This window comes from Dendrobates tinctorius, unplaced genomic scaffold, assembly GCF_039654945.1.
Source record: "Dendrobates tinctorius isolate UK_male_01 unplaced genomic scaffold, ASM3965494v1 ptg000016l, whole genome shotgun sequence".
Taxonomy (NCBI): Eukaryota; Metazoa; Chordata; class Amphibia; order Anura; family Dendrobatidae; genus Dendrobates; species Dendrobates tinctorius.
The window spans coordinates 30,354,852-30,368,432 of NW_027361684.1; the positions used below are offsets into that span (position 1 = coordinate 30,354,852).

The 13,581-nt window shown below is 45.1% G+C and overlaps 1 long non-coding RNA gene across 1 annotated transcript; it reads right to left on the reverse strand.

Moving 5' to 3' along the window:
* Positions 1-6,012: 6,012 nt before the first annotated feature.
* LOC141078072 (uncharacterized) lies at positions 6,013-7,808 on the reverse strand. Its single transcript, XR_012227648.1, has 3 exons — positions 7,049-7,808; positions 6,880-6,923; positions 6,013-6,729 (listed from the first exon to the last, which is right to left on the reverse strand). It is a non-coding gene; the product is annotated as an uncharacterized lncRNA (long non-coding RNA).
* Between the last annotated feature and the right edge of the window lie 5,773 nt (positions 7,809-13,581).

Here is a 13,581-nt window from a genome sequence, read left to right on the forward strand (position 1 = left end):
ACAGGAGGCCGACACTCAGTATGTTTTATAGGGGGCCTAATAGGAGGCCGATAGTCTGCATGTCTTATAGGGGGCCTAATAGGAGACTAACAGTCTGCATGTCTCATTGGAGGCTTAATAGGAGGCTGACAGTCTGTATGTCTTATAGGGGGCCTAATAGGAGGACGACACTCTGTCTCATAGGAGGCTTAATAGGAGGCTGACAGTCTGTATGTCTTATAGGGGGCCTAATAGGAGGACGACAGTCTGCATGTCATATACGAGGCCAATATGCCGTACATACCGCAATATCGGTATCCTTTATACTGTACATACCACACTCTCAGTCTCTTATAGAAAGTATCTGTTATAGGAGACTGAGAGTGCGGTCTGTATGTGATATAGGATGCCAAGAGTACAGTGTGTACGATATATAGCAGGCTGAGAGCGTTCTCTTTTGCACACTGTACAGCTTGCTAAAAGGCACACGTTTTAGTGGGAGAGGCCAAAAAATGAACACATAAAACCATTTATGGTAGCCATGGGGTGGGCCCCTAGAGTCAATTCCCCTGGTGGGCCCTAGGCACCCCAGTCCGACCCTGTCCAGTTGTGTTAGGCATGCCATGGCTGCACCAGCATAATCCGGTTATTGACTGGCACCTAGGGGATATCGTGCGCTGGAGTCCACAGTGTCAAAACCACTGTATGTCGCTGTCAGTGAACCAAATTAAACCTAAAACACCCTTTATACCATACGCATTCAGTGACTATGAAGATGTCTTTTCCAGGGTGGAGTCTGAGAAACTACCTTCTCATAGAGAATATGACTGTCCTATAGACTTGGTTCCAGGTGCCCGTCTCCCTAAGGGGAGAATATTTAACCTCTCTGGTCCAGAACGTGTAGCCATGAATGATTACATAGCAGACAGCTTGCAAAAAGGTTTTATTAGACCCTCCACTTCACCTGTACGAGCTGGGTTTTTCTTTGTGGAAAAAAAAGATGGTGGACTCAGACCATGCATTGATTATCGGGAGCTGAACGCTATTACTGTAAAGAATCAGTATCCGCTTCCACTCATCCCTGATCTTTTTAACCAGCTACTGGGAGCCCATTGGTTCACTAAACTTGATCTCCGGGGAGCTTACAATCTTGTTCGCATAAGAGATGGAGATGAGTGGAAAACAGCATTTAACACACCTCTTGGTCATTTTGAGTATCTTGTGATGCCGTTTGGGTTAAGTAATGCTCCTGCCGTGTTCCAACACTTTGTGAATGATATCTTCAGAGATATCTGTGGGGTATATGTAGTGGTTTATCTAGATGACATCCTGATCTACTCCGCTGATGTTCTTACACACGCGCAACATGTCCGTTCTGTGCTCCAAAGACTTAGAGAACATTCTCTATTTGCCAAGCTGGAGAAGTGTGTTTTTATGGCTGAGGAGGTATAATTTTTGGGGTACATGATTTCTGCTAAGGGGTTTCGCATGGATCCTGCCAAGATCCGACCCATTAGAGAATGGGTGCAACCCAAAACTCTAAAAGCGCTGCAGCGGTTCTTGGGATTTACAAATTATTACCGTAAATTCAACAAAGGCTTCTCTGAGATCGCCAAACCACTCACGAATTTGACCCGGAAGGGGGCAGACGTGGTTAATTGGAAGCCTGAGGCACTTCAGGCATTTTCTGTCTTAAAAGACTGTTTTTCTGCCAACCCAATATTAATTCAGCCTGATCTAGACTGCCCCTTTGTGGTAGAGATTGATGCCTCTGAGGTTGGAGTAGGGGCAGTGCTTTCCCAAGGCACCACCTCCCTCACTCAACTCCGTCCATGTGCCTTCTTTTCCTGAAAATTCTCTCCTACTGAGAAAAATTATGATATAGGGAATCGGGAATTGTTGGCCATAAAGTGGGCCTTCGAAGAATGGCGCCACTTCCTTGAAGGTGCTAAACACAAGGTTACAGTGATCACGGATCACAAGAACCTGACCTACTTGGAGTCAGCTAAAAGTCTGAATCCTAGGCAGGCTAGGTGGGCTTTGTTCTTCTCAAGGTTTAACTTTGTGATCACGTTTCGTCCATGGACTAAAAATGTAAGGGCTGATGCCCTCTCTCGGAGTTTCTGCCCCTCACAGGCTGAGGACTGGGAACCAGTTCCAATACTGGCCAATGGGATCGTGGTGTCGGCCGTGTCTCTTGATCTTCTGGAGGAGATTCGTAGGTCCTCAGAGCCGGTCCCGGACACGACGCCCCCCAGAAACTGTTCGTTTCAGCCCCGTTTCATCTACAAGTTCTGAAGGAGTCACATGACTCTGTCCTGGCAGGCCATCCTGGTGTTAATAATACTGCCAGACTAGTGACCAGGAACTTTTGGTGGCCGACGGTTGTGAAGGACTGTAAAGATTACGTTTTAGCTTGCGAAACTTGTGCTCATGCTAAGTCTCCCCATAATCGGCCTGCCGGCTGGCTCCAGTCTTGCCTGCCCCAGAGAGTCCATGGACCCACATCTCCATGGACTTCATTACTGACCTGCTGCCCTCAGAAGGGAAGACATGTATCTGGGTGGTGGTGGACAGGTTCAGTAAGCAGTGCCATTTTGTTCCCCTCTCTGGACTACCTAATTCAGAAACCTTAAGTAAATTGTTTGTCATTCATGTTATACGACTGCACGGCGTATTGACCTCCGTTTTTCGGAGCACGGTATGGAGCGTGCTCACTCCAAGCAGAGAGGTACTCCGGCTCCCAACTTTTTTGAGCCTCTGGAGCCGCCCGAGCCAGAGGTTCTTCCCCCAGGGGCCATGGAGGTGTCTCGCGCCATTTTTGAGACACGGCGGGCTCAAGTGTCCATTTGCGGTTGTCACCATCTACACGCTGCTCCCCAGGAAGACAGCGCCCCGCAATGGTCTGACTGTGAGTCGGTCGGCGAGACTTTTGTCCCTCCTCACTTGTGGCCTAAGATTCTCGCATGGGCACACGCGTTCAATGCGGACGGCCATCGAGGCTATATGCAGACCACGAAGTCTTTTGCCGGATCGTATTGGTGGCCGCACAGGGCTCGGGACGTGAAAAGATTTATTCGGGCATGCACCTCATGTGCTCGGGATAGCCTTCCCAGACTGAGTGTGACGACGCCCGTCGATACACGGCGGCGTTCTCTTGAGACTCCCGCTCCCATTATCTCCCGGGTGTCCCTCCTGAAACCTGGCGACCTGGCCTCCATTTATACCTTCCGAGTGTCCCGGTTTTCAGTTTCACCTACCAGGACATCAGGCTTGCCTTTGGACGAGTCTGAGGCCTGTGCCACTGGTGGGCACATGCTGGTGGACCGGAGGGTTCAGGGAGGGGGGCCCTAGGAGGGTGGGTAATGTTAGGAGTCAGATTTCTGCCCTGACTATGCAGGAATCTGGACCCTCACATCCTGCATTCTCCTGCTCTCTGTCCACTGCAGAAGAGATTGCTGAGGAGATGGCTTGCAGCAACTCTCTCCGGAGGCTGTCCTTCATCCCATCCTCTGAGCATGCTCGTGGGACGATCTCCCATTGGAGTTCAGGAGTCAGGTGCTCAGGTCCTGCTCCTGATTCCATTGGTCTAGCTTAGATTCTGGAGACTTCCGGAATTTCCCGTTTGCTATAAAAAGTGCACATGGCTGTTCCGCCATGCGCTAGTATAGTCACACTTGCTGCTGTGTGTATGTAGATAGATGCATGTTCTGGTGAATGACTCATTTAAAACCCCCCTTCCTTGGATATTACGGTTGTGTGAGGGAATGAGTTACAGCCAGTATATAGCGCCAGCGCGCCATTGCTCCACTATTACACTTGCTAGCGTCTAACATCGCGCCTGCGTTACTGCGTTGTTACTTTGCGGCCAGTCTCACGCCGCACTGCTGTAGCAGCTGTTGTTTGCGTCTGCAGTTGCAGCGCATATTTTTCACGAGAGTTTACGGTAGGTCCTGGCGGAGTGAGTGCCGTCTTATAATTACTCCGGTGACCATATACCGCTCGTGCACCGCTGAGTCCCTGTGTTCTTAACAGGCTCAGTGTTGGTATATTTTCTTTATCTGCACTGTGCGTTTAACAGAGATTCCTTAGTGCATCTGGGTGACATGTAACCCTGTGCACATTACCGCCAGATTGCTCTGTCGTCTCGTAGCTGCGGTTTCTCCACCTACCACACTGTGGACCCCGAGTGGCAAAGGCACTTCATTTATATTTTTTATTTAGTGCCTTCCGCCTCTCCTAACAGCAGCTCCCGAGCCCATGCATTTTTATCCATGAAATAAAGACTTCTACTTTCGGTAACGGTGAGTGCCATCCTTTTTTCTTTCATTGTGCAATTTAATGTATGCCCTGAGCAGAGAGCAGCCCCTTCCCTGAGGAGGAGGCGCTATGGATGGAGCCATGAAGACACGTAAAAGAGGTGAGTATAGAAGTCGGTAGAAAAGCTGTCATGTGATGGGACAGTCCTGCCGAATCCAGGAAGGTTGGGAGCTATGGATCAATGAGCCTGGCGGTGTCCCTGATGGCGGCCATATTGGTTGTCATCCTGCTGTCCTAGATACAGATCACTAGGAAATGACACAATAACTGCTCCTATCATGGCTCTCGCTGTGGACGCCTTTCTACGGGGGATTCTCCTTCTTCATGACTGTTCTCTGTAGGATCTGATCATGAGGCCTCCATGATATGGGGGTCCTGACTGCAGGGGATAGCATTGTAGCAAATCCACCATCCCCTATTGTGCCCCATCCAGTGTTTCCAGTCCAGGCAATCCTCTGTGAGGTGAATAGTTCCCAGCTGCCGTGACACGCTGTAATAAACCCTCTCCTCTATTATATCACAATTGTTGTCTGGTTTAGGAAAGTCATTCTTCTCTGTCCTGTTAGGAAATTCTGAGGTAATAGTGGACAGAGTGGCTCAGTGTTCTCATTTATTTCCAGAAATGGAGAAAGGCCCCAGCGTCTCCTGCTCCGGACCTGACACTCCCAGGAATCAGAGCAATTAGCTGATTTATCTCCATAGGAAATAACGATATCGGGGCTCATCCAGCTTTATTTCATGTGTGACAGTGATTCCCAAACTCCAATTGTCACGGCCCCAACACATCATGGTGTCAGGATTTCCTTTGTTTTGCAAAGGCCTCAGAAGCTGCCGCGCTCTCCCCTGAGAGATACGAAGGATACCCTGACACCATGATGTGTTGGGGCCATGAGGACGGGAGTTTGGGGGACACTGCTGTATGTGCTCACAAGACAACACAAAGATATAGGAGTTAAAAAGATTTTATTAATAGATGGGGCCATTATATATTATAGGATCATGTATATGTGTAAATTATTCATCTATCAGACTAAACCTATTTATGGGCCGAGTTGGTCCAGAGGAAGGCGAAAACCCCCTGTGAGGAATCGGCCAATTATCCTCATAGCAGGGGGGAAAATTCCTTCCTGACCCCAAATATGGCGGTCAGAATAAATCCCAGGATCAAGTGCATATGTATGTGTCAGCTATAAATGATATGAAGTAAAACATTTATCTATTTTTTATGTATATTTTGCCATTAATATGTGACTAGAACAACTAGACTAAGGATGTGTTCATCCAGAGGAAGGCAAAAAATTATTTCCCGAGCTCAATATAATAAAATGTAAGTGCAAATTAAAAAATATATTAAAAAATAAAATTATTTTACATATTTGGACTAATTTATCTCTACTTGATTTAACTAACATTTTTTTAAACTAAATATTTTATTAATAATTGTTATTTATTTATTTTTGTACCTTTTTTGCTCTGAAAGTGAGTACTTACTATTTAACTTATCATTTATCACAATAAATATATTTATAGGCTATGTTGATCCAGAGGAAGGCGAAAACCCCCTGTGAGGAATAAGCCAATTGTCCTGATAACAGGGGGGAAAATTCCTTCCTGACCCCAAATATGGCGATCAGAACAAATCCCAAGATCAAAAGCTGATACCTAACCTGTGTAATCTACCTAGCATGTGTAATGTAACTGTCCTGTAAAAAATATTTTTATTTACTTAGTCTAATTATTGTTTATATTTATTACATCTAATTTTTTATTTTAATCTAAGGTATTTTTATTCTATTATAACTTTGTACTTATTCTACTAGTGTGGGATTCTACTTATTTGTCTTTTATTCTAAACCTATTTATGCCGTGTAGATCCAGAGGAAGGCGAAAACCCCCTATGAGGAATGAGCCAATTGTCCTCATACTAGGGGGAAAAATTCCTTCCTGACCCGGCGATCGGATTAAATCCCAGGATCAATAGCCAATCTATGTACTATATCTATGTGCCGAAATGTACTGAGTGCTATGTGTGTGCCTGTACTGATGATGTAGTGTGGGGACCTGCACTGATCATGTAGTGTGGGTGTTGTGTGATGGGTGCGATACTTACCAGGCCTGTGCTAAGGTGAGTTCAGGGAAAATGGCCGCTCCTTACATTCTGCCCCAGGACTGAAAGGTGCGACTATTGTTCCTGAACTCACCAGATGGAAAGTTAGCACCGGCCGCTCCTGGGGCTGGAAGGATGTCAGAATCCAGCCCAGGATTGGAGGAGGTAAGGTCAAGGGTCTGGGGCAGCAATGGCAGTGGTCCGGCAAGAAGATGGTATAGAGAGAGTTGATGTTGAAGGGCAGCCGAGGTGACGTACAGCAGCAGGGACAGGAGGCACGGATCAGGAGGCATGAAGTTCCGGGCAGTTGGCACGGGCTCATCCTGCAAGACATAAGAGGAAGACATGAAATCTATCTACCGGATATTCTGTTACATTAGGGGAATGGTCTTTATAATGAACCTTTCCTCTATGTAACATCATAAACAATGTATTGATATAATAGGTGTCCTGTGTGTACAGCAATCGCTCACCAGATGGTCGTGGATTCTTTCACAATCGAGATCTTTTCATCCACCTAAGAAAAATAGAGAAGTAAAGTTATTCGCAGAAAAAGTGAAAAAAGACAAGATGGGTGATGATGATTATCACAATGTGAGAACAGCATCTGATGAGTGTTATACAGATGGAGAAGATCCTTACCGGGCCCAGATTGGTGACATGTACGTAAATCCGGCTACGGGGTGAAGGACTGTGTGCTCCGGCCACTGCAGATGGTGGTTCTCCAGAACTGGCCTGAATGGTGTGAATGGAGGCTCTGCTCTCCTTTCCTCCAGATCCTTCCAGCCGATGGTGGTAAAGAATGGATGCTCTCGGATGTTCCCGCTCACACCCAGGCGTGTCTGAGGGTCTTTGCGCAGCAGCCTGTTGATGAAATGTTTCACGTCAGCATCAAGCCAAGATGGAAATTTTGGCTTTTCATTGATGATAGCTTTGAAAGCCATTTGCTTGACAGGGCCGTTGTAAAATGGGGATCGTCCTGCTGCCATCTTGGACACCACAATCCCCAGGCTCCACCAGTCCACTGCTGCGCCGTATCGTTTTCTGCGAAGCACCTCAGGGGCCATGTAATGGAAAGTGCCCGTCACTCCAGAGATGTTTTTAGAGGAGGATGCGCCATCTTTATCCGGCTTTATATCTCTGCAATAAAATAAGAAAATAAAATAAGAAATCTGTTCAGTGATACAAGAAATGGAAAATGGGTCACTAAAATGTCAGCTAGAATAGTCGGCAGGACACCAGGAAAGCTTGAGAAAGATCTACACTTGAGACCGAAACGTCGCCACATGGGCTATTAAAAAATACTTTTTTCTAATATTTCATTTGGTGTGCTGCCTCCATCTTTTTTGATTTTTTTTTATCCATAAGGACTGGTATGTGCCTGGGAGGCTTTGCTCCCTACTTTTTCCTGTGCTGTTGTTTCTTATTTTTTATCTGCAATAAAATAAGAAAATAAAATAAGAAATCTGTTCAGTGATACAAGAAATGGAAATGGGTCACTACAAGATCAGCGAGAATAGGCAGCAGGACACCAGGAAAGCTGGGGGCCATATCTCTAGCATGTAAAGGGGACAGAGGAGGAGGAAAGTTCTGCTTACCTGTGGACGATGTGTTGTCCGTGGAGGAACTGGAGGCCACATACCATCTCTGCTGTGTAGAATCTGATGGAGAGAACAGTGTAAGATTAATGTCATAAAATCCTTCTCTAGCAATCCCCAAATACTTTGGCACCCCACCTCCTGCATCCAGCACCCTAAATATGTGCTCTGCCAGTGCTCCCCTAGCTGCACTCTGACCTCAGGATTTTTCCCATCCTCTTAGTTCTGTTTTAGGTATTCTCTGCTCTCTCACCTCACATTGCCGATGTTCAGGCAGCCGCACATCTTGATTAAATCCTCCAGGCTGCCACCGGACAGATACTCCGTGATGAAATATGCCCTGTGCTGAGACTGGTGTGCGGCATAGAGGTGGCATAGGAATGGGCAGTCTCTGGATGCCAGGAGTATCCGCCGCTCTCTCATGATGGTGTCTTCATTGTCCCTTTTGGTGATCATTTTGACGGCCACATTGATGTTACGACCGGGGACTGATGCCAGGACCACCTTAAAAACAAAATGGAGAATACTTAGAAGGTGTCTGCAGGGGGTGGAATGATCTGGATTTTATAGTGCACAAGACAGATGAGAAAACTGAGAGGTCGCTCAGTCTGCTGGTAATCAAGACCATGTAGAAGAGCAGATTTATCTATAAGCACAATGCACTGCCTGCTCAATGGATGGGCTATGGAGAGGTCTTAATGAATTATCATCATTTCTCTCCAATAAATTAATAATACACATGAAGATAAGCATTTTTTTAATTAATTTGATCAGAAAAATCTCCTTCTTTCTCTACCAGGACTGATTTACAATTTTAAAAATTCAAAAAAAATTTTTTCCAGGTAAAATCTATATTCATTGAAGACAGATTGCTACATTACTGAGAGGAGATGACAGTTGGTGCTGATAATATTCTATGTAAGACAGATTGGGTAGGAGGGAGGAGTTCTGCATTTAACTCTTCATAGAGTACTATCAGCACCAACTGTCATTCTTAAAGTAGACATTAGTGTGGTCCAAATATCATTGTCTATCTAGATTTCGTAAAAACACAGAGACCAATGTATATACAATATGGCAGCCTGATAGGAGCTGATATTGCTGATGACATGGAAATAAAACAATGTCCCCTGCCCCCCTACAGCTGTGACCCCTAAGATCAACCCTGTAGTATAGAAGAATACCACATTATATCAGCACTAAACCTAACTATGGTGATGTTTTATAAGTCATCTCACAGAAGAACATTACAATAAGCAATAACAAAGCAATACATGGCTGATAACAGAGAGCAATACATGGGGATATAATAAAAACTTCAGGTTTCCAATAAATTAAAAAATATGTAGGCCTTACTTTGCCAAAGGCGCCCCTACCCAAGACCTGGTGGATGCTGAAGCTGCTGATGTTAAGCCTGGCAGAGGGGCTGGATGATCCAGGATCTCCACTGCATCCAGGTGTTGGCTCCTCCCATCCGTTGTTGACTCGTCTCCTCTTCTCCGTGATCTTCTTGAATCCGGTCACACTGTCCTCTTCTCTCATCCTCTTTCCTCCTACCTTCTTCTCCTCGCTCACTTCTCCGCGTCCAGTAGTCGCCATGCTGCGTAATGTCTTCCAATCTGTAGACCTCCGTCCAATCGCTTCAGCCAACAGTTTGAAAGTAAACGGCAGTTGGTCGTGTGCAGGTGACCAGAGGTCAGAGGTTACGGAACTCTCAGGTGGCACCTGCCAGGCAGCGGCTCCTGGCCCTGCTCTGCCCCATACACTGTGATGTGGGCATCATGGGTGACAGTTTAGAGGCCAGAGGAACGGCAGAGAACTTCATGGCGACTTCCAGTGGTTTTTATTACATTTTTAATCCCTCTGTGTGTTTCATCATCGTTCCATTTTATAACTATAATTTTTTTGTCCTCTAAAGTTAGTATTTTTATTAGTTTTTCCATCTTTCTTATCACATATTTCCTCCATGTCACATTTTTCTTTATCAATTCTTCCAAGTGTCTATTCTACCAAAGTGGTGCGCACCTTTTACCCCCAGTGCCACCCAGCCGGCACTAATGTATACACGAGCTGTAAACTCTTCCTGAGCTTTTATATTCTCTGTATAACCAACACTTTCTACCACTTATTGCCTCTTACCATTATCAGTAAGATGGTTCCCATATCAGTGCCACTCAGGGTGCCCAATAGAGAATGGGAGAGAGGATAATATACTTTGCCAAAACAGCCATACACCAGACCGGACAGCTGTCATTGGCAGTGATATGTACAGTGTGAATATAGCCTTATAGCGCTATTGTCCTGTGTATGAGGTTACTGTGTGCGGGGGATACGTGATGGCACAGTCACTTATACAGAGTTCCTGACTGGCACTGGTATAAGGCACTTTGGTTGGTGCTGGTCTGCCATTTATACCATGTAATGAGCATGTGGCCAGCTGTAGATGGTGATGCTATGTAGCCACAGTGGCAAGTATTATTATATGTACTAATGATGAAGGTTGTTATATATGCCCTGATATAGAATATACACTATGTATGAAGACAGGAGTATGGTGATATTGGGGCAGTATATAATAAAGCCATCAGTGTTATATATAGTACAGGCTGTACTGATACCTGTAACCGATCACATGTGATATACAGTAATCCCACCACAACCCTAGGGAAGGACGGGTCACTGCTCCACTTTATGCCTTATCAGAACTCATCTCTGGGTTCCCCGAAATCTTCTTCCTCTTTATAATGTCGCTTTATTTATATATAACACAAACAAAACAATTAAAAATCCCATAAATGAAAATGACCCCGTCAATAATGCTTCTTTGTACATTTGTGTCACATTCACAGACAGTGAATAAACAGTACAGTATAATGATCCTCATATGTTGCTCCATACAGTACAATGAGCACAGAATAATAACCCCATAATTTGCTCCATACAGTGTTATGAGCACCACATAGTGCTCCATACATAATGAGCCCCATATAATTCTCCATACAGTATAATGATCCCCATATATTGCTCCATACAGTTTTATGGGCACCACATAATGCTCCATACACAATTTTGAACCCCATATATTGCTCCATACAGTTTTATGGGCACCACATAATGCTCCATACACAATTTTGAACCCCATATATTGCTCCATAAAGTATTATGGGCACCATATAGTGCTCCATACAGAACAATAAACTTCAAATATTGCTCCAAACAGTATTATGGGCACTGCATAGTGCTCGATACAGAATGAGCCCTATATATTGCTCCATACATTATTATGGGCACTACACATTTCTCATTACAGTATAAGAGGCTCCATATAGTGCTCCATACAGTATTGTGAGCACCACATAATGCTCCATACAGAATAAAGAGCCCCATACATTGCTCCATACTGTATTATGGTCACCACACAGTGCTCCAAACAGAATAATAAGCTCCATATATTGCTCCATGCAGTATTATGGGCATGAACTAATGCTCCATACAGAATAATGAACCCTTTATATTCCTTTATACAATATTATGGGCACCACATAGTTCTCCATACAGTATTATGGGCACCACATATTGCTCCATACAGAATACTGAGCCCCATATAATGCTCCACACAGTATAATGAGCCCCATATATTGCTCAGTTCAGTATATTGGACCCCATATATTGCTCCATACCAAATAATGAGCCCCATATATTGTTCCACACAGTATAATGAGCAAAATATACAGCTCTGGTGACTCCATTGAGACTTAACTCCTCAATCATGTAAGTGCCCTTGGACTTTAATATATCTGCCTATGAGTTCATACAGGAAAGATGTATATCTTTGTACCGTGTTAGCCAGTAGATAGAAAAATATTCAGAATTGAGAGTCCTCAGTGGTTGATACCGTTTTAATGGCTAACTGAAAAGATGGTAACAAATTGCAAGCTCCCTGTCCTCCCCAACAGCTGCAGGAACCTTTCCTTGCAACCAGAAAAAATGTAAAACCTGTCCATTTATAATGACCACGGACAAGATAAAGATCCCCAACTCACATCAGGACTACAAGATCCAAGGTGCTTTCAGCTGCATCACATCTAATGTGGTGTACCTAATTATTTGTACTAAATGTCCAAATGGGGGTCTGTATGTGGGGGAGACAGGGCAAAAACTGAGAACAAGGATGAATGCTCATCGCCACACAATAAAAGAAAAAAGATTGGATCTACATTTTTGTATGCCTGATCACAGTACCATGGACGATAAATTACTGTTATTGAAAGGTAACTTCAAGTCTCAGAGAGACAGAAAAGTTTGGGAGTACAAGCTCTTGGTGACCTTTGACACTTTCAGTGCGGGAATGAATGTGTCCCATAAATTTATGTCCTTTTACATCAATTAAGGTATTTTCTCCTAAGACCTTGTGGAGGCATCACAACACATTACCAGACCCCAATCAGAGGACAATATAACTTCCACTCCTTATCTATGAACTGGTGCAATATTTATAACCATAACTGTCTATCATTCCCCCATAATGATAGTTCTGCTTCACGTCACTTGTCTTTTCTATTGCGTTATTTCTGTGCTGTTTTGTGTGTAAGGCCGGTTTCACATTAGCGCTTTTTAAGCGCACGCACGGCCGGGGGTAGCTCCGCCCCCGAGCCGGCCCTCTGCCCGGCGTGCCCGCCCCTTGCTTGTAGCGCCGCCTACTAGCGGACAGCGGCGCCTGCGATCGGCGCACCCTATCTTTAGCATAGGGTGCGCAGATCGTGCGCAGGCCGTGCGCTAGTTGCGCTTTGACCTGCGCTGCGCACTTTTGACGGTGCGCCGTGCGCGCCAAAATCTGAAAAGTTTGATTTTGGCGCGCACGGCGCACCGTCAAAAAAGTGCGCAGCGCAGGTCAAAGCGCAACTAGCGCACGGCCTGCGCACGATCTGCGCACCCTATGCTAAAGATAAGGTGCGCCGATCGCAGGCGCCGCTGTCCGCTAGTAGGCGGCGCTACAAGCAAGGGGCGGGCACGCCGGGCAGAGAGCCGGATCGGGGGCGGAGCTACCCCCGGCCGTGCGTGCGCTTAAAAAGCGCTAATGTGAAACCGGCCTAAATATGTGATTCTTCAGATGTTGTATTAGTCTAGCCTGATGAAGAGACCTGAGTAGTCTCGAAAGCTTGCAATTTGTTACCTTTTAATGGCTAACTGAAAAGATGGTATCACCCACTGAGGACTCACAATTCTGAATATTTTTCTATGAGTTCATAGTCTTTTTCACACTTGTGATTGCCTATAGTTATAGTTTGTACTATAGAACCTGCCTTTATTGGTGCTTTTTGGATATATATTTTCTTATGGATATTGGTAGAGGTTATGCCTGTTGTAATTAAATTATCTTATATATTTATTACACAGTACCTCAAGGCAAAAGAGGACAGCACCGCTACCACTGCTGCGATGCTTCACTGTGGGTGTTTCGACATATTTCAGGCTATAGCTGAAGTTTCCGGGTGCTTGTCCAGAAACACACGGTATCAACGATTCCAATAGAAAAAAGGATGATAGCACTCACCGATCTTGTAGAAAAAATTCCGC